The sequence below is a fragment of the Sminthopsis crassicaudata genome, chromosome 3 (assembly GCF_048593235.1).
Source record: "Sminthopsis crassicaudata isolate SCR6 chromosome 3, ASM4859323v1, whole genome shotgun sequence".
Classification (NCBI taxonomy): domain Eukaryota; kingdom Metazoa; phylum Chordata; class Mammalia; order Dasyuromorphia; family Dasyuridae; genus Sminthopsis; species Sminthopsis crassicaudata.
This window is the reverse complement of record NC_133619.1, coordinates 54,632,950-54,660,107: the sequence shown is the minus strand read 5'-3', so window position 1 is coordinate 54,660,107 and position 27,158 is coordinate 54,632,950. Positions and strand designations below refer to the sequence as shown.

Sequence of the window (27,158 nt, the reverse complement as noted above, 5' to 3'; positions counted from 1 at the left end):
CATACTCTACGAATCCCCATAGTCATTCCCCTGCCAATCCCCATAGTCATTCCTTATGGTCATTCCCCTGCCAATCCCCATGGTCATTCCCTATACTTTTCCATCCTCCACTCCACTGCCAAAGTGATGTTTTGATGTGGACATGTCAGTACTCAATGATTTCCAAGGGATGCCCATTACCACTGTTATGACCCATGATGTTGGGCATTGAAAACCTTGCAGAAGCTGGTTCTTTTCTGCCTTTCCAGGCTCTACTCCTCACCCCATACTCTTAGTGAGATCTTGCTGTTTTTTCATTCAGAATACCCATTTCCTGATTGTCCTTTTCCCATACACTGTGTCCCCCTAGACTTGAACAATCAATTCTCATTTGTGCTTCCTTTAAGACTAGCTTAAATCCTATTTTAAACATGTATTTCTAGATCCTCCCTTTCCGAGACTACCTTTTTACCTATTCTTTATATCTTGTATGTATAGTTGTTTACATTTTATCCCATTTGGGATGCAAGTTCCTTGAGGGCCAGGGCTGTGTTTTCACTTTTTTTTTTTTTTTTTTTTTTGAAATCCCAAAGCAGTTAGGGATTTAGGAACTGCTTAATAAATGCTTGTTGTCTGACCTGTATAGATCTAATTGCAAAATTATGGTTTGGTATTGAAGGGAGGGAGAAAAGGGAAAGGGGGGGGAGGATTCTTGAACCCATACGTGACCTCATTATAAAATGAAAAATGGAAGGTTGAGGTTCTGAGAGTTAAAATGATGAAAAAGGACTATTTGCAGGGTCTGGTTAAAAAAATAAGACTGGGTGGAAAAGAGGATTAACTATGGCCTTCACATTTACCTTGCTCACCTTGGGCTGAATTCTAAAGTAGAGCAGAGCATTTCAGTCCCAATGCTGCATGGAGATGTACTTATTCAGAAAAACCTTAGGGAATTAGAAAACTGTTTTTAGCATAGGTGAACTAAGACCCAAAACAAAAGTGAAGACGGGAAATAAACATAGGAAAACCTCTTTAGTTCAGGTTCTATAATTTTATATTTATGACTGGGCTGAAGTTTATTCTTTTAGTAGGAAAAAAGTTTTAAAAATTAAGTTTATGAAAGGATTTTTTTGGGGGAGAAGGGGAGAATACCCTATTTTTTTTCAGAGAACAAAATTGTTTCTGGGCATCAGTGTGCTGCTGTGAAAGATGCACTGCCTTGGGACTTAGACACCCTCAATTTAAATGCTGCTGGCTTTGCCATTGGTTCTCCCACCTGTGTGACATGGACAAGTGACTTAACTGTTCTGAACTGTCTTATCTACAAAATGAAGATGATTACCTACTTCTAAAAGTCATTCCAGCCTTAAAGGGCTATCCTATGAACTTCTTGATATCAATGAACACTTTTAAAAACATATCCTGAATAATAAATAGTCCTATTCATTCAAAATGTTGGCAACATTTTATTAGCTATAGTTTGAGTTTATTAGATTTTTTTGGAATGAAAAAAACAATTTTTAAAAAATATTCTATAAATCAGATCTCGAACTCATGCCAAATACTAAGCAAAGATATTGCAAAGAAGGAACGAAAAGCTTCTTAACAATTAAGGGCAACAAATGATTTAAGCACTCATAGAGTCACTTTGAAAGCTACAACTAAATAATGAGCATGTTGATTATAATCGATTCTTATTTAAAGCCCTTAAAAGATTCTCTAAGACTTAGAACTCAGCTTCCAGGTCCCCTGATAGCATCATACTTGAAAGAAATAGCATGATTTCTTTGAAACTATTCTGAAAAAGGCTTTTCACTGTCAGATTAAGTTAAATTAACAAACTTTTTTTTTAAAAAAACAACAATAAAGGTGGAGCATATATTTAGGCTACTTCTGTGCTACTTTGAAATCTTCCAGTTTAAACATAACTGGCTCACAACTAAAATAAAAGCTTTTTGGATTGAATTGGATTCTATGCTGGAAACAGTTAAGTTTATATGCAAGACTCCTCTTATATTCATAGTTTACTTTCTAAGTCCTTTCTAGGAGTCCAGGCATTTTAAGATGGTCAACTTAAGAGGATGTCCTTTCCTCTAAAATAATCCTCAGAGGTTTTAGGAGTAATAAAGTTGAGCTGGGGGGGGGGGGGAGAAGGAGCAGGTTAGGGGCAGGGCAAGGCGAATCTAATCATGCTAATGGCTTCAAATGTACTCAAACTTCTTTAAAGATTCTTGGCTAAAGCACCTTGGAAGCCAAAAGCTCAGGTGAGTCTTAAAGCAAACTTGACTAGTTGGTTTTGTTCTGTATTCCTTTACCAAAGACACTGAGGATCACTAACATTAATTAACATCAGTGAATTCATTTCCACAGTTTTCTTTAATCAGGGATAAAGACACTACAGCTCTAAGTACCAGACAGAATCTTTGAGACTAAATCAAGAAGAAAAAACAAAAACAAAACAACAAACAAAAAAAACTTAAAATCACCAAAACTTTGAAAAGTGAAACACTTCTAAATGGAAATATACAACTGGCCTGGTACCCATGACATATATAGATATATATATGTACATACACACACACATACACACACACACAAAATACATTTTTCAATACACATCTATACAAGAGAATGTTTTGGTAGCAATATAGACCACGTTTTGGTCTCTTTGTACACAAATGAAGTAGCACCATGGGCAGCACCTTCATAAGCTAATGAATTGAATTATACAAACAGTTTCAGTGAAAACATGTATGTCTTTTTTTTCTTCCCATTCTAAAGGCAGTCCCTGAGGCGTAAAGAAAGAATTGTGCCTTCAAGTAACATTGTACTGAGGAAACAGGGTCTGCGCCTACCATAAATTACTAAGAACTGTTACACTATAAGTTGTTTGTGTATACAAGCCTAAAGTTATCTACAAGTGTAGACTGATTTTCCTATTTTACTCTATTTATGCTTTCACTGGGAGGATGCTTAACCCTTGGGAAATGACTACAAGTGACATCTGGAATTATCAATAATTCCAGATCACAGATGCCAGGTCAGCAACTTTGGACAAGGCAATGCTTGCTCCATCCAGAATCACACACACACATACATACATGCATGCACATGAATACACATTCCCCCTGGGGTATGGAATCTTAACTTTAAAAAATTAGATCACAAATTCCTTAAGTAGTAGAAACATTTTAAATGATAGGGACTTAAGTATATTAATTTTATATCTCCTATAGCACTTTGGATGTTGGTCTTACCAGCTGATAGTTTTCATCCATGCATCAAAAATGATTTCATTTTAATGTGAAAACTCCCTTCTACTAAAACAGAGCACAACCTCTAGATGATAACTGAAATACTTCAGAGGGATGCATGAGATTGAGAGACTGCCATGTGGTCACATAGCCAATATCAGAGGCTGCATATAAAGCCAAGTCTTTCTTCTTAAATCCATATCCAGATTTTATCCACTATATTCTGTTTTATTCAATCATAAGTTAAGAAAATACCATTGGCTTTGTGAACACACAATGTTTCTGCTTGGTATGGATGGGGAAGTAGCAGGAGTGGCAAAAATAACACTTCCTCTCTAATTTACCAACTACATTCATCTCTGGTATTTTCCAATTGGATATTGAGAAGGCAGTTACTATACCACTAAAAATGGCAGCCATTTTCCTCTTGAGTTGGATAACAATCTACACAAGAGCAATGTTGCCTTAGCCTAGTTTTGTTGTATTCTTCAAGCACTCCGTTCCTTTAACTTGTTGGGAGGTCACATTTTGCCATAGTCTTTTTTTTTTTTTTTTTTAACATGCTATCCCAATCAACAGATTTGTCTATCCAAGATCATAGTCATAATTCACATGGAGTCTTGGGCTCCAGGATCTTATCGTTTGACAGTTAACATTTATACAGTGCTTTATTCTTTGAAAAATGCTTTACATATAGCATTCCATTCAATCCTCACAACAGTTGAAAAATGAGCCTGCTTTGACTCCATCTTGTCATGAGGATTGTGAACAGCCACCCTCTAGATCCTATTTTCTCACCTTTCACTGAGACTATAGATGAACATTTTCACCTGTGTAATTAAATAAGGTACATACATTATAGTTAGGACATGATGACAAAAGGATAGAGTTTGAGTAAAAACACTGAAGAGGCTCCTTAGTATTTCACAAAAAATTACAAAGATTTAAACACTTGGGGAAAAGAAAGATTTTCTGTATCTGTTGTTAGAAAAATTTTAAATCAATGCATACTGAAATCAACCTAGATCTATTAAAATAAAATTAAATTGGGTAAATGTAAAGTCCTATGCTAGGGTTCAAAAAATCAACTCCATAAGAATAATTCAAATAATAAAGGTTGTTGTGGGGAAACAATATATATATAAATCAGGCCAGTGAAAAAGTCCTTGATCTTTTAGGTAGGCATTGAGAAATAGCCACATTTGATTTGTTCTCATTGTCAGAGGGCTCATCAGTAAAGGAATTACTTCATTTTATCTGGCTCTAGAATATTTTTTTAAACCAAGAAGGGTATTGTCTTAGGAAGGAAACATATTTGATATTTCCAATAATTTTAATAAGTTTGTGGGTGAGCCTATAGGAATGAATGCTACAAAAAGGTGTAGGTGATTTTAAACCACCTTTAGTTTTGATAACAAAAAAATATGAAAATCCTTACTTTCAGTTTCTTATTTAATTCAAGGATGTGACTTTTCATTCTGACTTTAAAACACTAACCTGGGTTTTACTTAAACCTAATTAAGAGTCAAACAGCTGGCAGTTCTCAAGATGGCACTCGAATAGAGTTGGGGTTGGGGCACAGGCCCCTTCCTTGAACAGCCATTCCTATTAGATTTTACATGAATTAAATGACATAAGCCACTCCTTTGCCTTCACCAAACTCAGGTCTAGAACCTGGGAAACATTATTATCCCTTAACTATTTAGCCCATTAACAAACCAAAGGCATAATAACCTGGGGAGAAAGGGTTTATTTTTAAAATGTATATAATGTTCTATTGGGTGCTCAGCCAAAAAAAAAATATTATGTCAATTATACAAAGAAAGGTGCCTAAGGCAAAATATCTATGAAAAAGTTAGTTTTCTTGAAGAAAAAATAACTGATTTTAGAGGAAAACAGTTGGTGGTGACTTGGTTCACTGATTTCTCTAAAACTATTTGAGTTCTTAAAGGAAGAGAACTAGCAAGCTTGCTTTTGTTCTCTATACTATTAAAAAGATGAATCAAAATAGGTGAATAATGAAAGTAAAGCTCAATCATGGAAGTCTACTTTTTATATTGAAAAAAAGTAAGAAGTCTTTTCATAGTCAGCATTTCAAAATTAATAGAGACAATTTCTACAAACAGTAATTATATTCAGTAAGGTCTTTAAAAAATTTAGATTGTTTATAACTACAGGCCTATTTATTTCAGCCACTGTTGAGCATGCAAAGTATTGGAATCTGCAATAATGAATCAGAGCACAACAGCCTGCGAGACACATGCCATTCAGTTGATTTAACATTCATACAGGCTTTGGCAGCATGATGGAATAGTCACTTATCTCTTTCCTCCATCACTATCCCTCTTCAAAAGAGTAATGCATAAATTCCCAAATAGTCAATGGCTGAGCAGTGGCTTCTATCATGCTCTTCTCCCTAGTGATTTCAAGTTTTAAGGAAATAAAAAATATTTTCCCCCACAAAAAAAGCTGGGGTCCCCTGAATCAGAATTGTTACTGATTTCAGAGGGAGCCTGATATCTAAGTTAAGTCACTAAAGTATTAGAAAGTTCACCAGTGAAAATATAAAAATCTGTAATCAGGCCTCTTACTTTAAAGGTAGATTCATTGCCATTTTTTTTTTGATCATACATACACAAAAATTCCCAGGATGTTTATGTCTCCCAAACAAGAAAAGGTCAAAGTGTTTTGGGACTGTTTTGATGCCCCATCAGCATATTGATATTCCTTTAAGTATTCCTGGTTTACTCATATTTTGCGAAATAATCACTAACAGGTCAGTTAGTGCCCTTTAAGTAAAATAGTCTTAATTACATACTCCTAAAAGCTTTACACTGAAAGGTCTCAGGAAACATGAGATAAAGGTCTTTAGTTGAGTGAGATGTTGTCCTAGCTATCATAATACACCTTCTGGAATTTTAATTTCGTTTAGCAAGCACTCACTTGTCCTGCCGTCATTTTCAAGACAACATGGGAAATGAAATATCTGCATGTGTGCACAGAGAAAAAAAAATCTGTGAGAATGGAGATAGCTTATAGAAGGGGGAAAGGAAAAAAAAAAGATAAACAGCATCTAGTTTATTACGCATAGAAAGAGATTTCCAGAATTTACAAACACCCACATTGTTCATTCCAAGGAGAGATTTGAATTTGAAGGGATCACCCATGTTTCTTTCTTCTTCTTCTTTTTCTTCGTTGTCTTCTTTTTACAATATATACAGTGGAAGACTTTGATTTCTTTTTATCATATTTTTGTTTCTGTGCACTTGCCGAGTTCAAGCTGACAGTTTGCAAATACCACGTATAGAAAATTTGTCTTCAGTTTAGTTAACATGGCCTACTATTGTCTTATAAGAGAAGTATAAAATTATGATTTCATTGTAAGGAACTCAGATCAACATCAGATTTATGTTACAAGAGATATTATCAGTAAATATAGCTGTACAATCGAGGGTCATCTGCGGACCTAGGAATAATATTATATTATTTTCTGAATTACAATCTTCAAACAAGAATAGTACCCTACTCTATTCTCATTAGCCTGGTTTTAAGCAGTTTCCCCACTCTGTTTACAACAGAACATAGTGTACCTCAGTTCCACATCAAAAAAAAAAAAAAAAGATGTGCTGTAGGAAAAAAAAAAGTTACATTTTAATTAAAAAAAAATTACATATAGAAATCAAAACCTATGTTAAATATTTAATACTCTCCAACCAACATCAACAGTTTGGTATGTAATAATTTACAATGATGATCTGTCATACAGGTTTTTCAGCAGCAAATGAAATTTAGCGTACTGTGTAAATGTGCTAATAGTAAACCCAGTCTCATATGACATAGTGGTGGGCACATCAGTTCATGGTGGCCAGCTAAGTCCTTGCAGTTGCCGATGAAGCTATGGAGACTCCTTGTTCTGATGTCACAGTGCTTTTTTGCTTGGCACAACAGAGAATGTGCAGTTCAGTCAACAGACTCCTGAGGTTTGTGTTAAGTAAACAAACTGAACTGGGTGCATCGTACCATCTACTGAGGAAGAGGATGTGAGGTCCTAGTTGTGAGACATGAAACACTTGGCGTCTGAATACCCATGAGTTAAGAAGGATTTGCTGAGGTTGTATAGGTCATCATTCTGCAATTGAGAAAAAAAAAAAAGAAAATTATGATCAGAAGGAATTTTTCAAGACAAGTAATTGTTTTATAATGTACAAAGAGCAATATAATGAGCAATCAAAAGTGCAAGACACAATAAACTAAAGGCCTGTGGATTTTGACTTTACTAAAATGTAAGAATCTAATGCAATCATAAGCTAAAGGCAGCAAACTAAAATCAAATAAATCAGTATGATTTAACAGAATGAAGAATGAGTGGCTTGATTTCTTCCTGAGGTATTGATGTGAGAAACTACTGAGTAAAAACTTAACCCTGCAATATTTGGGGGGTGGGGGAAAGAACGAAAAAAGGACATTATAAACATAAACACCTATCTTTGAGGCATACATCATAGACACAAGTTTTTGTTAAAAAATCAAGTGAGAAACACAAAAATGTAGTACTGCTTAATAGAAGAATTTGGGAGGTAGTGAGAGAATCAAAAAAAATGCTTAGTTTAACAACAAATAACTAAGAGGGAAACATTCAAGTTTGGATTTAAGGGTAAGGTTCAAAAAAGTATCAAAGCTTACTTTATTTTTAATGTTTGATTTTCAGTTCCAAATTTTCTCCCTTCCTCCATTCCCATCATTGAGAAGGTAAGAAATACCATAAGGTAGCATAGGATTTGGGGAGGCGGGGAGATGGGGAACAGAAGCCTATGCTCAGGAATAATTGAATTCAAACTTACTAATTGTGTATTCCTGAATAAGTCACTTCCCTCAGTTTCCTCATCTGTCAAATAAGAAGGAAATGGCAAACCACTCCAGTATTTTTGCCAAGAAATCCCAAATGGGATCAAAAAAAGTCAGACAGTATTGAAAAGCAATTAAACAGCAATAATACACTTTTAAATATTTTATTTTCAGTTCAAATTTTCTAACTCCCTTTCCTACCCAGTAAGAAGAAATATGATGACATATCAGGATTCAGAGGTGGAAGGGGACTCAAAAGATAATTTATTTTATAGATGAAGAAACAGAGGCTCAGAAATGTTATTCATTTCCTTTCATAGAGAATGGTGGTGAGATAGATGCCTTTTTAAATCTGAGTCCCTCTTTAAAAAAAAAAATGCTGTTAAAGTCTCATCAACCACCCCAAGTCTGCAGAGAAGTTATAAGGAGATATTAAAACTAGGGAAAAAAGGCAATGAAGAAGTTAACAATACTGCCCCAGGTCCCCCCTCCCTGCTATCTGCCCCATCTTCTTTCTAAAGGGGGGTTTTGCTAATATTTACATTCTGGCTTTCAGGTAAATCCAAACTCATGAAATTAGGATTATAGGCTTATATATGAGAGAAGTTCTGTATATTTTAAAATATGAACTCTGCTACTAAAAGATAGGCAAACAGTCTATTTTTCCCCACTTGCAAATAAAGACTTGCCATAGAAACACCAAGGTAAAAACTTTAAAAAGGCCTCCCTGTCCTGTGGCCATTAATTGCCAAGAAACAGAATTTACTTTGTGTGGTCCTCAAGTGAAAGGAAAGCCTATCTTTGCAAATGATGTGTGGTATGCTGGGAAACTCCCTGGAGAATTATCTCACAGATCTCTTATTTACTCTCAACTTTCTCCTGAACCCCCCTCTAGCAGCCGCCTGGAATGTTCCTCCCAGAATATCTCCCTCCAGCTTACTTAACAGAGCCTCGAAGCGAGGGGCCTAAAATTAGACAGCAAGGCCGTACTTTATTACAGGACTGGTGACAAACAAAGAAATTGCTTAATTTAAACAGGGAAAGAGTGAAGGGTGCATGGTTTGCTTTGCATTTCATATCTGGCTCTCTTCCAAAATTGCTGAATGAATAGCTCAGCAAAGGAACAAACTGTACTGGGTGAGCACATGCTCCAACCTGCACTGGCTGTACGGGAGATGAGGTTGGGGGGCCATCAGGGAGGGGAGGTAAGGCAAAGCTTTACTGTACGTGTTGAAATCTACTGCTCTGAGTTGTTTTCAATACACTCAAATCATTTCTGGCACGGAAGCTGAAATCATGGGAGATGAGAGGCAATCCGCTGGCTGTTGTGGACCTACCTGCACCTGAACAACAGCAAGCACGTGATTTCTCCGATCATTCTAAGACAAAGCCTGTGCTAATAATGCTCACGGGAAGGCCCTGAATGTCCGTGCTAGCTGGTTCTCCCAGGATTTTCTAAAAGCAAGAAGGAAAGCAGGGGCTGCTGACCTCCAAGTCACTTTAAAAGGCACTAATTATATGAACATATAGAATAAAGTTTTTCACTGTATGGGTAAGGTTGAGCGTGTGTGTTATGCACATATGTATACAGATATGTAACATATGTGTCCATCAGCCAATAAGCATTTATTAAGTGCCCATTATGTGCCAAGAATTATGTTATTAACCTCATTTTTTGTCCTAAAATCCTTTTCATATAGCTTGATCATTCCCCCTCTTCAACAAATTCGGCTTCCGACAGACTATGTTAAAACTTAATTTGATTTAATTTAATCCTTGGACTAGTTCTACACATGAAATCCACCATCACAGTATTAACATATACTACCCATTTGGGATATTTGGAAGAATGCACAAGACAATACAATCTTTAACGTTTTAGCCTTTGCTGACATTGCAGGATTAAATCTTTGGTCTTTCAGATGACTCCTTTGTTAGGATAAAACATATGTAACATTAGGTTTCCAGGCTGTTTATTAATTTATTTTTTTATGAGATAACATCTCATATAGTTGGATGTCTATACATCCACATCTAGAAATATACCTATTTATTTATACACACATCTGCATGTAGATGCATCCATGCACACATACAACCAAAGCCAAATTAGGAAAGAAGTTACCAAATGCTATATGGAGATTTCTGATTTAGAAAAATTACCTAAAAATACAGAAAGCAACAAGTACTGCAAGTTCATATGACATGCCTAAATCTTTGGACACAGTAAAATGTGAAACTTTTTCTTAGAGAAAAAGACCAAGAAAATTGCCTTTGACTATTTGCCATTCCTGGGATCAACTCTTATAAGTTATATCATCCTGTGATAACTTGAAAGCAAAGTAGCTTGACACCCCCAACTGCTGTGGCCAACAGTCACAGGATTTTGTGGTTGGAAACTATTTGTGACAGTGCCATGTCCCCATAGGGACATATACAATAAATAAAACAATATCACACAGGTCCTCTCTATTGCATCTTCTAGTACCACAATCCCAACTTAGTAATAACAATAATGATGATATAAACAAAAAGCTTTGAGAATTAACAAATGAATCAATACTCCAGAAAGGGTCAGTCCTTTGGAAAAGGCTCATTGAAACTTATGGATTATTAAATTATTACATGTAGTAGAAATCCACATTTTACTAGACCATAAATAGGAGGGAAAGCAGAGGAGAAGGACAAAGAGGTATTCAAAACAGACAACTTTGATTATGTAAAATGTAAACATCTGCAGGAACAAAATCAATTTTACTAGTCTAAAATAAAGCTGGCAGTTGAAGGGGAAAAAAATTCCCAAAAATATGTGAAAAAGATCAAAAATTTATAGTAAATTGATACAAATAAAGTCATTACCCAACAGATAAGGGTAAAAGGATATTTATAGGGACTTTTAAAAAGAATAAATGCAAACTACTGGCAATTATATAAAAAATATTCAAAATCACTAAAAGTAATATGGAAATTAAAACAATTGAGGTTTCACCTTACATTATTCTGCCTGGAAAAACTGAAAAGCAAGGAAAATGATACATGTTGGAAGGACAGTGGGAAACCAGTCACATTAATACATTGCTATGGAGCTATGACTCAGTCTCAACTTTCTGGAAAATAAAACCATCTTAGAAAAGTCAAAAGACAGAAAACTTATATGAATTGTTATAGAGAAAAAAAATATAAGTAAGAAAACAATGAACGAAATAAAGTAAAAAAAGACACTAAAAATTATTAGAACACTTATCAATGCAGGGCCTATTGAGAGGAAATTTAGTGAAACTTATTATCTTCCTCTTTTTGGTAGAGGGAAGGTGGACTCTGGGTATGAACTGAGATACTTGGTTTCATACATGGTCAATGTCTTGGTTTGTTTTAAGTAACTACTTCTCTGTTACAAGGGGAGATTTCATTGCTGGCAGGAGGCAGGGAAAAGAGTCACTGAAAAATAACAAAGGTATTTTAAAAAATCAATACTTTTTTCCTAAAAGAGGAATCTAAGATTTTTGCTACTTTTCAAGTTTCATTATATGGGATTTTTTTTTTAAGTCCATGAAAATAGCTAGCACAATGTATGATTACAAAACTGGTACAATAAGCATCATTAAAGTAATCCAGATTGGGTTTAAAACCATTTATTTAAGGGTGTGTTTATAACCCCTGAGATCTACTAATAATTTGTTTAGCAATGTGTGATACAGCCACACACATCTGGTAAGAGCATTATTAGCAATTCCTATTTTACTGAGAATAAAGGTAAAGAGTGGTAAAGATATTCAGTGTATACTGTAACACTGCCAGAAACACCACATTTCCTGTTCTAACTACACTTAAAAATTATTGCACTAATTAGTTTTCTTCAATGGAGCTCACTGTCTGAAGTCTTACATACAGTTCAACTAGAAAAATAATCCTAGGAATTAAATTCAGCTATTTAAAATAAAACAATGACTTAATCTGAAGAATAGAGTATGCTACTGAAAATGGCAAATATAAGCCAAGCAGAATCTAAGAACAGAAAAGTTAAATATTCCAAATAAACAGTATTATTTGTATATGGATTTTAGTAAAAGGAACATCTAAGTGGCACCATAGTGCAGAGAACACTGTGGTAGAATCAGGAAGCTTCATCTTGATGAGTTGGAATCTGACCTCAGATACTTATTGTGTGACCTTGGACAAGTCACTTAATCCTATTTACCTCAGTTTCCTGAGGCAATATACAATGAATTGGAGAAGCTATAGCAAACCATGACAATTTTTGCCAAGAAAACCTCAAATGGAGTCACAAAGAGTCAAATAAGACTGAAAACAATTAAACAACAACAAAATTTGTAAAAACATAATTGATAAAACTAAAATCAAAATTCCAAGATGTGGTTTATTCATGGCTCTACAGATTCAAATCATGGAAGAGCACAGCCTCCAAAGACTTTACTTTTAGGGCAGCCCAAAAGACAATGGAAAGGTACATGGTATGGTTGAGTAGTGAGCTGTTTGAAGCAAGAGAAAGGGCTCAGTAATGGGTATTCCATTTGGTATCTTTGCAATGTAAAGAGAAATAATGAAATCCCTAGCACATTGGGTGGCCCCCCCTTTGAGGAACTTAAACAGATGTAAATGGGCACAAGTACTACAAGATGTATCCACATAAATGAGATCATAGATATGCTAGATTGGAGTAATTCACTCATTTGACTACTGAGTTCAAGATCCTAGGTTCTCTCTTCGGGTGGCTCAGGTACATGACCATAGATCATGTCTAATCCCTCCAGCCAATTTATACATGCATATCACATATGGAGACCGGGTGAGGGAATGAGGACAGAGTGACCAAAAAAGGCCATGTCCTGCTGAGTGTGGGTCTATTGGATCATCTCCACATATGGACAATAATACCTTTTTATTCACTCGGCGGTTCAATAATTTAAAGTATCATTTCTTTCAGAATTTAAACAGCTTCCATGTTCTACATCTGACCATCTGTCCTTAAGCATTTTTTAATGATTCAATACCTTCAAATTACAACCCTGAGTTCCTATTCATAGACACAATTTTTTGAAATGGGTAGTCCACAGCTGCTGCTTCTATTTCCATGCCGATTCCATTCCTGGACCTCCACAATCTGGTTTCCATTTTCACCAGTCCACTGAAACTTTCTCAAGGGTCATCACTGACCTCCTCTTAGATAAATCCAATAGCTTCCTCTTCATTCTTATCCCTTGCAATCTCTTCATTGCCCTAAGCACTTAACTCCTTAATACTCAAATCATAATTCTTCCCACTACACACTTTGGGTTTATTTATTTTTTAAGGCGGAGGAGGATGGTGGAAGGAAATTGGGCTTCCATGACCTGACCAGGGTCACACCGCTAGTGTCTGAGGCTGGGTCTGAAACGGAGCCTTCTCTAACAAGATAAGACTTTCAAATTCTTCAAGGCAGTGATCATTTTCTCCTGAATCTTCTCTTCTACAAATTAAATATCCCTAGTCCTCTTGACTCTACATCTGGTGCTCCCTATCTGTCCCCTTTATTTTTCCCCCATCTCCAATTGTAGAACCTAAAAGTTAAGGGCAGCTAGAAAGCACAGTCACTTAACCCCAATTACCTTGGAGAAATAAATAAAAATAAAGAATATATAGGTTAATTAAAGAACCTAAAAGCTCAGAAGCCATTTAGTACAATCATCAAAGTCCTATTGCCAAATTCTCAACAAGTGGTCTTCTCGCTTTTGTTATAGGATCTACTATAAGGAAACCCACTTTCTCCTAAGGGATCCCTTTCCACTTTCCAATCTGGAAACAGGATCTGAAGGGATTGAACCAGATGACCTCAATGGTCCCTTACTCATTCTAATTTTGGATTGCTCTAATGATTAGGAAGAGTTTTTCCTTACATCGCTGGCATGCTATCTCCCTGAGAGTAGGGACTGTTCCATTCTTTCTATTTCCAGCACCCATGACAGTGCCTGGCATATCAGAAATGTTTAAAAAATGCCTGCTAATTGGCCTGGCTCCTTCCATCTTCCAGTCATTGAGTTTGGTTATGTCCTTGGAAGCAGAGCAAAACTAAACCTTCTCCAGTAAGTCAGACTTTCAAATTCTTCAAGGCAGTGATCATTTTATTCTGAGTCTTCCCTTCTTCCAATTAAACATCTCCAGTTCCTTCCACCAGTCCATGTTGTGTGGTAGTGCTCTCAGCAGCCTGGTTTCCCACTTCTAAACATTTGAACTTGATGGTTTTCCATCTTTCCCAAAATGTGGCACCCAAGACTGAACTCAACACCCATTCCCAACTTGCCCACTACTGTTAAAAGAACCAATCTCCTTACCACATTTATCTTTCTCTCAACCCTGAGGTCCTATCATTATTAGGCATTTGTTAATATCTAATTTTGCACAACATTGATTTAACAGTTATGCTGATTTGATATGTAGATCTTATGCAGAGATAAGACTCTTAACAGAATAAAAAAATTATAGTTGATATAAATATAAATTTATAATATATATGTCAAAATCATAAATAAATGTTTTTATTTAATATACACTATATCAAATGGGACACTGAGCTAAAAAACTAAGAAAATGTAAATCAATCTACAGATGAAAAAGAGGAATTTACATTATACATGTTATCAGAAATAAAAACACCATACCTGCATTCTCCAGTCTTTCACATTGAACCAAATTTCCCAATACTGCTTAGCTTTCTTCCTTTCACATATATCCACCCTTCAAGGTATACACATATATACACATGTACACACACATATATATGTGTACATGTGTATGTATGTATTGTGTATCACTAAGTGTAGAAAGTGTGGTAGTGCTAGCTAATTCTTGTAGGTATTATAAAGAATGAACAATGACCTGGCAAAGGTCATTTAAAATTATGCTTCATGATGACAAAGTAAATGAAAAAAACAAAAAAATCAAAACTTTTGTGGTATATACACATTTTTAAAGTCCAGCAAAAATGTTAATTTCTAAATATGCTTTAATCTCACAATTCTGAAATAATGAGCAAAAGTTAAAGGCTTTATATATACAAACACATATGTATATGTATAAACACATGGAGAGCAAAAAAGAATACATATATGTGCATATATATATATATGTATATGTATGTAGCTTTTGTTTTAATATGCTCATTTTATTTGTAGAAATACGTGTTTAACATATATTTGTAGAAATACATGTTTAACATATATTGGATCACTTGCCATCTAGGGGAGGGACTGGGAGGAGAGAAGGGGAAAAAATAAGAACACGATGTTTTATAAGCGTGAATGTTGAAATTTAATCATGTATATATTTCAAAAGTAAAAGGTTTTAATTAAAAATTTTTTTAAATAATAAAATATTTTTTAAAATAAGCATGCTCATTTGTGTTATCAAAAAAAAAAGGGGGGGGTTATACCTAGATTCAAGCCTAAGAAATATGGTATATAGTCTAATTTTTCTTGCAATTATAAAGGATCCCAACAAATTAGGAAAGGAAAAAGAGTTTTGGAAACTTTAACTATGATATTTGGGTCTTATCATCAAAGGAAGGAACCCAATTGAGATATAGGAGGTGTGGGAGGTGGGATGGATGATGGAAATTATAAATACATATTAAAAGCATTTCCAGTACAAAAATAGCCATTGTAGCACAGTACATACTATATACATAGCAACTTCCATACTAATCTCTTCTTCCAACAAAAGTTTTCACTTGAATCTATTGGAAGAACCCTAGAAATTCCATTTAAAAACCATTTACTAAATACCTACTTTGCCATGGTGGAAATATAAAGGCTAAAATGCAAAAAAGTCTTCTCTCAAGGAGCTTACATTCCAGAGGAGACACAACATGTACATAAATTTTAAAAATGAAAAGCATGCAAAGTCATTTCGGGTGAGAAAGAATGCTAATAACTAGGGGAAGTAGAAAAAGCTCCATGCATGTAACAAAAAGGCATAGAAGCAATGTGCTTTGAAGAAAACCAGAAACTCTTAAGGTAAGGTTTCATGGGGTTAGGGGAAATTTACTCAAAAGCATGAAGGAGAGATGGAATTCGGTATTTTGTGCTGGAGGCAAGAGGGAACCACCGGAAATTTTTGAGTGAGATGTGGGAAGGTAACAGATTTATGTTTCAGGAATATCAATTCGGTAACTCTGGAGGGCAGAGTAGAGTAGAGTGAAAGTGGCTGCAATTAAAAACAAAAAAATTATAACTAAAGTCACTAAGGGAAATAGGATTCACCTTAGAATCCACTTAAGCTAGAATACAGCTATTAAAAAGGAGACGAGACAAGACCAATGAATAGAAAGGATGTACAAGATTCCCCTTTCATATGAGCTGAGAGAATGCTTCTTGGGTCTATTTCCTAACATCCATTGAAAATAAAGAGAATCTGTGATTCTGACATGACTAATTTAAGCCTTAACAACAGTATGCAATTTGTGTTAGCTTGTTCTTCCTTTTCCAAAATGACCCTTAAAATACATCTATTAAAAACAGAAAGAGTAAGTATCCTTATGAAGAATGAAGCTGGAGTTAAGTTAGCTAGAGCTACCTAAGGATATTTGCCACTTGAAGCTGAAAAGGGGAAAAAAAGTCATTTCAGCAAATGAAAAGAAACTTAACACACTGAATAGGCTAAAGTTGGGCTGTTACTTGGCGACTTGGTCTCTTTGATGGCAAAGGGTAAGCTCCTAGCAGAGCCAAAAGCTTTAATGGGGCTGCTTAAATAGCACTTTTGCCTGATCCAAGTCACATGGGTGGGGGCTGAAACACGGCAAGGAGACTGGCCAACATTTCAGTGCACTGCATTGCCAAGGAAGAAAATGCAGGGAAAGCAGCCAACGTGTGGAAGGCCCTCTCTCCTGTCCTTTTGTCCCAAGGAAAGACCTTCTGGCAGGACTGGTGCCTTCCTGAGACCACCAGAGAAGAAAGGTAAATGTAAATGGCACGCACGTGAGCCAATGGCTATGGACAAGACCAAACCATCTGTCAGTTCCCTGCAAATCCACAGGGGAGAAAAGACTTTGGTATTGTTGACTTGCTCTTCTCCAAGGAAAACTTTTTCATTTGTTTAAAAAAAAAGATTCAGAAAATTTATTTTTAAAAGATTAGATGCTCTGTAAAGAGATGAAAGGAGAAAAAAAAAACATGGATTACAGTAGTAATTAATGGTATCTGAATTAAGTGGATACTAGTATCTAATGGTCATTCAATCTGACTGATTCTCAGTCTTTCTGACAGAGGGTCGCTGTCAGAGGCCAAATGGTGGTTAACTATGGCAGTAATATATGCCTTGATGGAGGTGACAAATACAAAAAAAAGAAGAAAGGAAAAGGCAATCAATGCCCCAACGTATTCAAATATATACGAAATAAGGATACGACAGAGTTAGGGAGCACACTGGTTATTAGGGAGGTCAGGAAGACCTTCATGTAGAAGATCAGTGTGGGAGAGAGGAGGTGCTGAGGGTGTCCCTAGTACACGGTGAATGAACAGCAAGGTTTGGATTTGAGTTTAGCCTGTTTCTGTTCCTACACTTCAGAGGACACTAGCCTGGGCATCTTGAGACCTGCGATCAATTCAGTACCAGCTATATGGCTTTAAGAAAATTCCTCTAGCCCCTCTGAGGCTCAGTTTCCTCATCCTCAAATTAAACTGGGCAAGAAAATTCACTTTAATTCAACAAGGATTTCTTAGATGTTTACTTTCTTAAGAGATTATAAGTTATTTTAAGGGCAGGGGCAGTTTAATTTTTGGTTTTTATACTTTCAGTGCCTTACACATTATAAGTGTTATTTTAATAAGTGTGCACTGATTTGAATTGGATAGGATTCAGCAAATAATCCTTCAAGTTCTTGACAAATCTAATATTCCATGACAAAAATCAATACCCCAAATCTTTCTCTTCTGATTCTTTGAAATACATAGAATCCTTTAAGTGTAGTCTAAATGAAAACAAAGGATATGTGTGTAGAATGTAGAATTTATATGCAAATAATATAAATTTCCATTTATAATTTTAACTTAAACATTTCAAATGTTTCAAAGTGTGAAAATATGTATATAATATGTATATAATGTATATTATATGTATCTATACACATGTATCCTTTGCTTTCATTTAGGCTACACTTAAGGAAGACTATGCATGTTGCAGAATTAGAAGAGATTTTACATGTACTATATATATACAAACATATGCATGATGTGTACATACATTTTTATTTTACATATATATATATGTTTATGATAGAGAGACAGACTGACAGATATAGATAGATACACAGATAAACAGGTAGGTAAGTAGTTAAACATGTGGGTAGATATGTAGGTAGATAGATGAATATATAGATGGATAGATAGTAGATAGAGATAGATGAACAGGCAAGTAGATAGATGGATATATAGATAGATGGACAGCAAAGAAGGGAAGGAAAGGAAGGAAGGAAGGAAGGAAGGAAGGAAGGCAGTATGTAAGTAGATAGGTAAATGAATATATAAATAGAAAGATAGTCAGATAGACAGACAGAGATCATATACACATACACACATTTTGATGGAGTCATTCTTAATCTCCATGATCCCATGAATCCATTTTACAAACTCTGTCCAAGCTCACATTCATTGTTTCCATGACATTATCTATCCATAAACATCCGTATGCACATATGTGTATTATGTACATACATATGAAACATTCATTATTGCTTTGAAATGGAACTGGACATATGAAAGATCATGGTTTCATTTTAATAGGTACAAACAAAATCTATTATGTAGAATGATCTAATTCACTTGCAAGTCAAGACATCATCTTCCTTATGTCAACGTCCTCTTGGAGAATAAAGCTGAATGACAGAATGTTAACTGAAAGGAACACCTAGTTTACTCCTTCATTTTCGTTCAGACTAAGTCACATAGCCAAGGTAATAACAACAATGACATTGATGACAACGTTAATATTCTATACATATTACCTCATATGCTGTGCCTGGAGCCAACATGGGAATTCTGATTTAGGGACTCTTTGGTCCAGTTTGGGGCCCATGGAATGCTGCACAGGTAGGGAACAGCTTCCTGACCTGAATTAACATTACAAATCCATAAAAGCAAATGGCCCGTGGATGTCCACAAGGCTTTTCATGCAGTCCCTCTTCCCCAGTCCTGAGCTATCTGTTGCACATTTCACATCAGTTTTCTCTTAACTTTCGGAAAGGCACACCATCCAACATACAACTTCTATGTAATGCAATACCACTTACAATCAAAGTGCAACCTCATGTACAAGGGATAGAACATGGACTTAGAATCCAAAGATCAATGACATTTATTTCCATCCCATTTACTTTCTTCACCTGACAGCAAATGGAGAGTTCTGTTGTTTGGCTTTCCCTGTAATCCTCTCAGGAGTGGCTTCTAGGAAAAAGAAATGCTTCCTTCTACATCTAAGTCATCGTCTGGATACCCCATTGTTTCTTACCAACAATTCTCAGTGTTTCCTTAACAACATATGAAAACAGTTCTCAAGACAAGTGTTTTAATAGGGGGTGCTAGGGCTGCAGCAAGCTGAGGTAAGGATCATTAACATCACTGACATCACTGTTGGCAACCAGAGAAAAGGGGAAACCTGTGTTTAATCTATTTCCTACTCACCACAAGCTTTAGCTGGAGTCCCCTAGAATATGGTTTGTGGTTAACTTTATGGAAGAATTGGGTAATGCAAGAAAAATGCACAGAGCCCAATAAGCATCTTTAAAGTTACTACAAGGTACCTCTGACGAGTGATCTCTGCTTGACATCTGTTCCGGGATCCGCATAGATCAGACTCATTGGGTTCAGCTGGCAAGATTTGTTTTTCAGAGGGCTTTGATTATTAGAAAAGTCCAGATATACAATAGCTAGATTGCAGACCTAATATTTTTGAGGCTTACTACTAAACTATACCCATTGCACACACCTAATTTACATCTCCTGGAAAACATAATTTTAAAACCACAAGCTAAAGGTTTCAGCCTTCATCTCTCCTGCAGTCTTCAGGGGGGTACCAAGGGAGAAAAGTCAGAGGGGATATATGAGCCAGGGCTCTTTGATGTTAAATAAATTATCCTAAAGATCAGGATTGTCTAGACGATAAAAGAATACTATCTCAAGCCAACTGAAATTTGTTTTAAGATACATAAGAGGAACATATTTTTAAAATGTATGCATCCTAAAAATCCTCATTTTTTTCAAAGTATTCTAGATAAAGTACAAATAAGATTTATTACTTGTGGGGAAAACACAACTGGGCTACCTTAAGAAGGAATTTGGAAAAACAATTTTCACTTTCCCAATCCCTTTATTACTAAAGGCTAAGAGTGGGTGGGGCTTGTCTAATTGGGTCAAGTTAATGATCAGCTATAATTTGAGGTACAATGAAGTAGTTACTATAAATTTGTAGTGCCTTAGTTTTATCACTGCCACATTTTTAAGTTGCTTTTTAAAATTATTAAAAGTAATTGTGAGAGTTCAGCAACAACCAAAAAAACAAAACAAAACAAACAAAAAAAATTCCACAATGAAAATGGAAACAGAATGATCTAACAGGACACCAAACACAGATCTGAGCCAAATCACGTTCCATTCAAACCTTTGGAAAAACTAAATTTCCAAACCACAACTTCTTACCAGCTCTTCCCTAGTCTCTCTGGCTTCAGGGGAATCACAGTATGAAATTGTTATAAAATCTTGCCTTCTTACGGTACTTTTAAATGGTCTCAAAAAGAGAAGATGATGATGAAAAAAGGAAAAAAAGGAAAAAAAAAAAAAAAAGATACCAGAAGTCCTTACAATTACAATAATCTATCAGCAGGAAGCAACTCAACTGTAAGGGCAAAAGCCAAAGTTGGATGGGGGGAGGGGGAACATCTCAAAGGAAGAAAGAGGAAATTCTTTTCCAAAGCCATGTCAAAGAAAAAGAAAACTGGAAGTCAGAGAACTAAACGAATGGTACCATGGTACAATTTCATACAAAGAGCTGCTTACCCGCAATGGGAATATCATGAGGTGATAGGTTAAATATTACGACAGATAACATTAGCCCAGCTTTAAAGAACTCTTAAAATTAATGCTTTCCACAGAAATCCTTTGAAAGGCCATTTCTATTGCTTTCACAGAAGACATTAAAAAAAAAAAAAAAAAAAAAAACAACACCAAGGGACCCTGCCCTTTGCAGTTGACGTCACAACTCGGCAAAGAATGAATGCTACATGAAAGAATTCCCCGAGATTTCTTATGAATAGGCTTAAATGGATGTTCAGTGAGTTACTCATGCACTATTTCCAGATTCCCAAGCAGAGCTAATAATATTTTGGGAGGAATTGGGTGTTTTGGGTGGGCTTTGTTCAAAACTCTCATACGAAGAAACTGCACCAAGGCTAACATGGCCAATGCTTATGACTAACTTTGTGAAAGGCTGAAATTGCTGCCAGATGCAGACCTAATTGCTCTCAGCTGGGGGAGTTCGAATCAAATCTGAAAGATGGACTGAAATCATTGATAATGTACTTATTGTTTACAGCTCTAAGTCCTCTTGGGCAGAAAAGGGCTAAAAATATCAAAGCGCTTGCAAACTTTTTCTTTATTTTTTTTAAAACTCTAGTTGGAAGGGAAGGATCACCCAATTTATACCAGACCTTGACCTGTGATTCTGCCCATATAAAGCCTCTAGTTCTTCTCTCAAGATTTAATTCCATTAGACTTCTAAAGATCCTTTCCTTCTATTAGCTGATATCAAGGTTTTTCTTCTTTTATCTAAGAAATAGCATTCATTCAAAGGTCCCCTAATATCATTCTGAATTAAGCACTATCCTGCTTTTATAGTGCTAAGTAGGTTGCCTAGCAGGACTCAAGGTACTCTGAGGACATCATCCTGGTTGCGGGTGCCAAATCAGGGCATTTCCTTCCCTAGATTTTTCTCTTAAAGGAATATTCAGAAATGACTCTGAGGTAATCCCAACCTGAATATGATCACCTAAGGCATTTCTACACTTCTCAGAATGCCATCCAAAAGTGTCCCAGCATCCATCAACCAATGTCGACTGACTTGAATTCAATTAAGAGGGAGATCTTTGATGTGCCAGACTTTCTTTACAACAGTCTCTGGTAGCAGTGGAAATGCAACTTATTGAAAATAGCAATGTCATTGAACTGGACAGACAACGGCAATAAGGATGACAATGATGGGATCTGGAATTTTTACAGAGCTTTCAGATTTATATAGTGCCTTAAATGTTATCTCACTTGGGCTTCACCTCATAAGATAAGTGGATGGTACAGATGTAAAGTCATTTTATAGATGAGAAAACTGAAGTTCAGAAAGACATTAAGTAACTTGTAGGACTTTCCCATGGACATAAAACTGGTAAGTGTCAGAGGTGAGAGGGGAGGGAGATCAGAGCACCAAAGGTCAAAGAGGCTTTCTTGTCAGCAAGTTGCTCCCAGAGAAATCTTACCTTTTAATAGAGCAGAAAATATCTAAATATGTAAGAGCTAGTAGAAGGAACACTCATCTCAATGTAAGAGATCTTAGGATTATGTTTATACATACATAAGTATATATGTGTAACACACATACACATACAAATATGTGTGTACAAATAGATATATACAAGTATGTACAAATAAATATATATTTAATATATAGGAGAAAGAGAGATGGGAAGAAGCAAAAAGGAGGAAGAAAGGAAGGAGAGAAAGAGGGGAGAAAGAGAAAGACAGAGACAGAGAAAGAGAGAGAGACAAAGAGAGAGAGAGAGAGAGAGAGAGAGAGAGAGAGAGAGAGAGAGAGAGAGAGAGAGAGAGAGAGAGAGAGAGAGAGAGAGAGAGCGCGCTATACTTTGAGGGGCATTTGAAACCTCCTGGCAGGCTATGAAAGGAGAAAGAAGGATGAGTTTGCTGGACTTTCTATTTTTACCTTACTTAATATGATGATGATAGTAATTAATTTAGTTATTTTTTGCATGTTTGTTACAAGTTTTTGTTTTTGTTTTTTTCCCTTTTTTGGTGAATGCTTTTTTCCCTCAATATGACAAAGGGACTAATAATAGCTTCACACACACAGACAAACCAAGGGTCATCAAAACTTTTTTTTTTTTTTTTTAACGCACAAAAGAGAACAAAAAGAAAGAGAGAAGCAAACACAAGCATGCAGGGTAGCTGTGAAAGTTACATGTTGATGTTATAGACTTAAAATGTATATTATATTGAACATGTTTAACATATATTGGATTACTTGCTGTCTAAGAGAGGAGATGGGGGGAATTTGGAACACAAGGTTTTGCAAAGGTGAATGTTGAAAACTATGCATATGTTTTGAAAATAAAAACTGAAAAAATTTCTATATAAGTTATATCACAAAAAAACAAGGAAAATAAAGTGAGAAAATCACACAAAAATGTATATTATATACTTAAAATGAAAGGCCAGCCAGATGTAAGAAAAACTCAAAGTTTTCACATACAATCCTTTTTCTGTTCTATTTTGTACTTCAAAATATTGATTTAGTTAAGGGTTTGTTAAACTTAAAATAGAAAAAGCAATATATTTTTTTAAAAGCAACTAAAAAATAAAATAAAACAAGGGAGTTGGACCAGATATTCTTCCAATGTTACAGCTAGGGCACTGTAAACTCCCCATACTTAATTATTCAACAGTAAAGAAAGTTAAAGGTTAGATTCTAAGTGTTCTCATTCCCAGTAAGTAAGTGGTTAGGGAAACAATCCCAATTCTTTCCTCTTCTAGTGATCCCGACTAAATGAAAACATCAACTGGGAGAATTACAGAATCTGAGTCTGAAGCAACCTCAGATGCAGTGGAGTCCAACTCATACCTGAAAAGGCACCTGAATTGCAGTATATCGCACAAGGGGACATCCAGATTCTGCCAGAAGATTTCAAAAGGGATATTTTTGTCTTTCCTTACAGAGAGTCAGTTACCATTTTCCAACTTCCATTTATTGCCTCAAGTGCTAAGCAAATTTGAGTGTCTACATGATAACCTATCAAACAGTTGAAGCCAGCTATCATGTTAATCAATCAATAAGCATTTAATTAGGGCCTGCTAATTAGGGGAGGAAATAGAGATAATAAGCTTTAAAAAAATCTAAAATTCAAGAAATTCACTACAAGGAGGAACAATAAGCAAAGAAAGAAGTAATTACAACATGTAAACAAAATTAATTCCGGTCCAGGAATAGATGGAGAGATTAGGAAAGATCCCATGACTTTTAAGGGACAGTAGAAACTGTCCCTTAAATTAGCATTTGGGATTCTAAGAGATGGAAGTCATGAGAACGCATTTCAAGCAGGAGACAGCCTTTGCTCCTGAAGACAGGAGATAAAATATTACATATAAGGAACCTGCAAGTAATCCAATCTCATGGATGGAAGAGAATAATGCATAATAAAATTGAAAAGGGAGGCTGCCTTTAGATTAGTTTTGGTTTTGGTTGGTGTCCTTCATTCTCAAAGAGAACCAAAATGAAGTCACTGTGTCAGAGTCGAGTTATAGTGTGTCCAGCTGTGGCTGATCAGACCAATTATAAGCTCAGAGTGTTCTGCCATAGGCCGGGCACAAATAGTCCATATGAACATTGGGGGATTCTCTAATTTCTCACAAATCGCATTTCCTTTAGGCTAATCAGTTCTGCTTTGCTCATGGAGCACAGAACCTTCTGACAAAAAAAGGCACGCCATGCTGAGTGGTCCTGTGCCAGTATCTCCCATGTCATGCAATCGATTCTAAAGTTCCTAAGAGATATCTCGAGTGCCCTTGTATTGCTTTTTCTGACCACCCTGTGAGTACTTGCCCTATGTCAGTTCTCCATAAAATAATTTTTTTGGCAAGCGTACATTTGACATTCAAACAATGTGGCCGGCCAATCCAACAGAGTTGTGCTTTCTGCAGTAGAGTTGGAATGCTTGGCAGTTCATACTCTACATGGGTAAGAAAAATCTTATGACCCTGATGAATCTTCAGTTTTCCAGGATAAATGCCCTTTATTCCATGCAAATAATCTCCGACATGGCAAGAATTTAAGGTCCTTCATCATTTCTGTTGCTCCACTCTGCACTCTCTTTAACTTACCAATTCCTTCTTCTTATAATATTGTACCCAAAACTTTACACAATACTCTAGGTATAATTTTACTGGGGTAGTCCTCTCATAAGCCCCTCTTACCTGCAGCTCAAGATCTTATTAGTTTTTTTTTATTGCTGTACAATCAAAATAGTAATCCATTAAGATAGCTTTCACACAAGCTTCTATCTAATCATCTTTCCCCCATAATGTTCTTGTGAAGTTGATTTTCTGAACCCGAATACAAGATTTTACCATATCCCTGGTAGATGCTTCACTTTATGAGGCAAAAAGCCTCTAGAGGGGAGGATGATTACATAACCAATGTCAAGGTTCACTACCTAAATACAGAGGAAAACCTAAGGGGACAAATTTCTTGTCTATAATAACCGCTTACATGGGAAAGTAGAAATCTAAATGAGTCACCATAGAATGTAGCTAACACCAAACTTTTTGACACTCCTCTCTATACCACCTCTAATAAATACAGTTTCTGCTAATAACTGGGCTACAGTATTTAAAATATTGAAAAACTGACCACAGAAAGAAAACAGTGATTTCCAAATGGCTAATTCAAAGATAGCTCAGAGTAAGTACCAATGGAATGGCCAGCAAGAAAAGATAAACTTTAAACTTAATCATGGGAACAGTTGGAACTATGTCACACAAAGAAAACAATAGCTGCTATTCTCTCCAGACTATAGCCCCAGACACTGACAAAATGAATTCAAAATACTACTTAACCACATAATTACACCATTACTATCAAACAGTGACAGGCTACAATTAGCACTTAATTAACAACCCTAAGATGAGCTTCGCTTAAACCAGGTTCAAAAATGCTTCAAGTTTTTTTTTTTTTTTTTCAGAATAATTAGGTCACAAATGGGTAATCTATTCAGTTTGACCTGATTCTGCCTTCTTCTACTAGGAAAACAAAAGTTGTTTTCTGTGTTAGTTTCCATTTTAAAAGCAAAACTAGGATTCAGACCAGATTGTAGTTCCCATAAAGATGCCATAAACTGTTTTCAGTTTGCCTCCTCCTCCACAAACTTCCATTTGATAGTCTTGACACATGCTATGTATGTTAATCTAGGACATAATCTTTGACCTCCAGGTAAGGGGCTTATTAAAAAATTATAAATAATGTAAATAGGGCAAATACACAGGTGCAGAATCTTTTATACTAATATATGCCTAACTCTCACTGCAATAAACTAATCTCTTAGCTCCCCTCCTCAAGTCTTCCCTCCAAAGAAACTGGTATGGAGGGAAATACAGATATTCTCCAAGACAACAGGGCTCAGTCATCTTGGGCATCTTGCCATCTGCTCTGCCATTTGCCTCTCAGATCTCTTCATCAAGAATTTAATTCCTCCAAATCCAAAATAACAGAAGTTATTCTCCTTTTCTCCCCTTCCACTCTGCAAATTCTTTGAGACTCACTATGGAGCTGGATTACAGGGCAAGTCAATCCTCATCTCAGCCCTAAAACTAACAGACTTGCTCATTCTTTATTCTGACTACCATCAGCAGAACACTTAAACCAAGTCAATATACATATCCCACCATCTGTCCTAGCACTCTGTCCATATCTCTCTCTCAGATCCTCTCCAGATTTTAACTCCTTTCACTTCTTGCTCAGGAAACAATAAATGAATCAATACCACACGATCACAGAAAGTTATTAGACTATGGTTCCATTCATAATTGCTGTAACTTCCTAAAACAAAGTTCTTTTCCTCAGCTCCTGCCCTGCCCCTTCTTCCTATATATGATGACTTAAAGCTATTGGCAAATTTGAAATGATTTCTATACTACCTTCAACATTCCCTATTATTTCCTGAAAACAGGAAAAGTACAGACTTAGAGTGAAGTGGAAGAAAAAAAGAACTAGAAATGGTAAACATAATGCACATTAATCCTGAAAATTAAAAATCCAGGAAGA

General features: G+C 35.8%; 1 protein-coding gene across 1 annotated transcript in view; it reads right to left on the bottom strand.

Annotated features, from left to right (window-relative positions):
* Positions 1-6,436: 6,436 nt before the first annotated feature.
* IRS1 (insulin receptor substrate 1) overlaps positions 6,437-27,158 on the bottom strand; it is a 74,661-nt gene continuing 53,939 nt past the window's right edge. Inside the window, exon 2 of the mRNA XM_074298578.1 lies at positions 6,437-7,362. The gene's annotated coding sequence lies outside the window, so the exon portion shown is untranslated. The remainder of the gene's footprint in view (positions 7,363-27,158) is intronic.